At 41.7% G+C, this 2,902-nt stretch overlaps 1 protein-coding gene across 1 annotated transcript in view; it reads left to right on the forward strand.

Moving 5' to 3' along the window:
* The window catches only part of Stat5a (signal transducer and activator of transcription 5A), a 22,204-nt gene that overhangs the window by 4,439 nt on the left and 14,863 nt on the right, over nucleotides 1-2,902 (forward strand). The gene's annotated exons all lie outside the window — the stretch shown is intronic.

A 2,902-nucleotide genomic window follows, 5' to 3' on the forward strand; every position in this document is an offset into this window, starting at 1 on the left:
CTCTTCAGCTCAAGGAGAGTGCTCTACCACTTGAACCACAATACCACTTCCAGTTTTCTGAGTGTTGTATTGGAGATAAGAGTCTCATGGACTTTGTTGTCCAGGCTGGCTTTGAACCAGGATCCTCAGATCTTAGCCTCCTGAGTAGCTAGGATTATAAGTGTGAGTCATGGGCGCCGGGCTGTTTGTTTCATTTTTTGTGGTGGCTTTGGGGTTTTGAACTCAGGAGGGCCTCAAGCTTGCTAGGCAGGTGTTCTGGAGCTGGAGCTAAACCTCCAGCTCATTTTTGTTTTAGTTATTTTCCAGGTAGAGTCTTGTGGGTTTGCCCCAGTCTCAGTCTGAGATCCTCCTGATCTCTGCCTTCCACGTAGCTGGGATTAACAGAAATAAGCCAACTTATTTGGTGCTTCTGCTGCTGGCCAAGGGCTATGCTCTAGAGTAAACTCTGCATCATGTATAATTTAACTCAGTTCTAGCAGCAAGCCTGTGGAGCAGATAGCTTGTTGTTTCTGTTTGTCTGATAGTACTAGGGAGGTTCAGAGAGAGCTCAAGACTTGGCCTAGGTTGCCTATAAATCACAGAACCAGGTCCCAACTAGAGATTTGTCACAAACTCCCTGTATCTCACTAACCCATATTCTCTCCCATATTGTAGGTAGCCATTGAAATCTGAGTATGAAAGGAGATGGGCAAAGTGAAGGACTTGGAATAAGAGACCCAGGTGGATCCAGGCTGGGGAGGGATGGAAGTCCAGGGGGTTTCTCCTTAAGCCTCATGGATAGCAATACTACTTATGCTTCCTGAATAACTGGGATGACCGGCACAGACAACTTGCCCAGCTTTTTAACTGGTTGACATGAAGTATCTTGAAGGTTTTGCCCAGTGTGGCTTCCAACTATGATCCTCCTAATCTCTGCCTCTTGAGTAGCTCTGATTACTAACGTGAACCATTATGCACAAATTCTCATTTTTCTTGTGATTAATTCTTCCACCTGCATGTTGTTTACAAGTGTGTTATTTAATTTCCACTTATTAATTCCTAGATGTTGTACTTTCATTGATTTCAATGTTATCTTCTTATTGAATTCTATTATGATTCCACTCTGATTGGAGAAGCTATTCTATGTGGTTTTAGTCCTTACAGCATGTGTGTGTGTGTGTGTGTGTGTGTGTGTGTGTGTGTGTGTGTGTGTTCGTATGTGGTGAGACATGAACTCAGCATCTGGGTGCTATCCCTCAGCTTATTTTACTCAAGGCTAGTGCTCTACCACTTTGAACCACAACTCCACTTCCAGTTTTTAGGTGGTTAAATTCTTCAAACCATGATCCTAAGATCTCAGCCTCCTGAGTAACTAGGATTACAGTCATGAACCACCTAGTGCCTAGTTAGTTGTGTGTGTGTGTGTGTGTGTGTGTGCGTGTGTGTGTGCGTGCCAGTATAGGACTTGAACTCAGGACCTCACATTCTTGCTTAGCTTTTTCACTTAAGACTAGCACTCTACTACTACTACTCAAGATATACCTCTACTTCAGGCTTTTTGCTGGTTAGTTGGAGATGTCTCTTTAAATTGTATGCCCAGATTGGCTTTGAGCCCTGATCCTCAGATCTCAACCTCTTGAGTACCTAGGAGTACAAACATGAACCACTAGCACCCAGCTCAAGAGCTCAGCATCTGCTCTACCTTGGTAATGCATCTTGTAATTGAAAAGAATGGATATCCTTTGGTGGTTTCATTCATAAATAACAACAATAAGGTTAATAATGTTAATGGGAGGCTGGGAATGTGACTTAGTGGTAGAGTGCTTGCCTAGCCTGCATGAAGCCCTGGATTTGATTCCTCATTACTACATAAACAGAAACAGCTGGAAATGGGGCTGTGGCTCAAGTCATAGAGTGCTAGCCTTGAGCAAAAGAAGCTCAGGGACAGTGCCCAGGCCCTGAGTTCAAGCCTCAGGACTGGCAAAATAATAATAACAACAACAATAATAATAATAATGGGAAATGTAAATTTCAAGAAAAATTTAGTGAGTAGAATGAGTTGTTTTTCATATAGTCATGTGCTATATGACATCTTGGTCAGCAATGGATCATATATATGTCATTATATATTACACAGCCTAGGTGTGTAGCAGGTTGTACCAGTAAGATGTGTAAATGCACGCCCAGCAAGGAGTGTACATATACAATCTCTACTGTTTGCACAATGACAAATACAATCACCTAATAGCACACATTGCAGAATTATCCCCATCCTTAAACAATTTGTGATTGTATTCTCAAATCGCTTTAGTATTAGGCTTAATAAAAGACAGCTGGGTCTTATTGTTAAAATGTAATACCTTGTAGCCTGGAAAATTCCACTGTATATTTGCTAGATATTAAGATGATGGTCTGGGCATGGTGGCAGCTGTAATCCAAGGTCTCTAGAGGCCAAGGCAGAAGGATTAAGAATTCCAGGCTAGCATGGATTATGCAGTGAGATCCTGTCTTAAAAACGCACACACACAAAAAAGGTAAATGAGGGCTGGGAATGTGGCTTAGTGTAGAGTGCTTACCTAGCATGCATGAAGCCCTGGGTTCGATTCCTCAGTACCACATAAACAGAAAAAAACCAGAAGTGGCACTGTGGCATAAGTGATAGAGTGCTAGCCTTGAACAAAAAAGCTCAGGGACAGTGCCCAGGTCCTGAGTTCAAGCCCCAGGACTGGCAAAAAAAAAAAAAAAAGGTAAATGATGTCTTATAAATTTTTTGAAAAAAAAATCACTTTGTGGAACCTTTCAGGGATTCTGAGAAACACTGATCTTTTTTTTATTTAATTTTATTTTATTTGTGAACATACTGTACAGAGGGGTTACAATTACATGGGCAGGATAATGCGTACATTTCTTACCAAGCATTGCA

Source organism: Dipodomys ordii, unplaced genomic scaffold (genome assembly GCF_000151885.1).
Source record: "Dipodomys ordii isolate 6190 unplaced genomic scaffold, Dord_2.0 Scaffold7, whole genome shotgun sequence".
NCBI lineage: Eukaryota > Metazoa > Chordata > Mammalia > Rodentia > Heteromyidae > Dipodomys > Dipodomys ordii.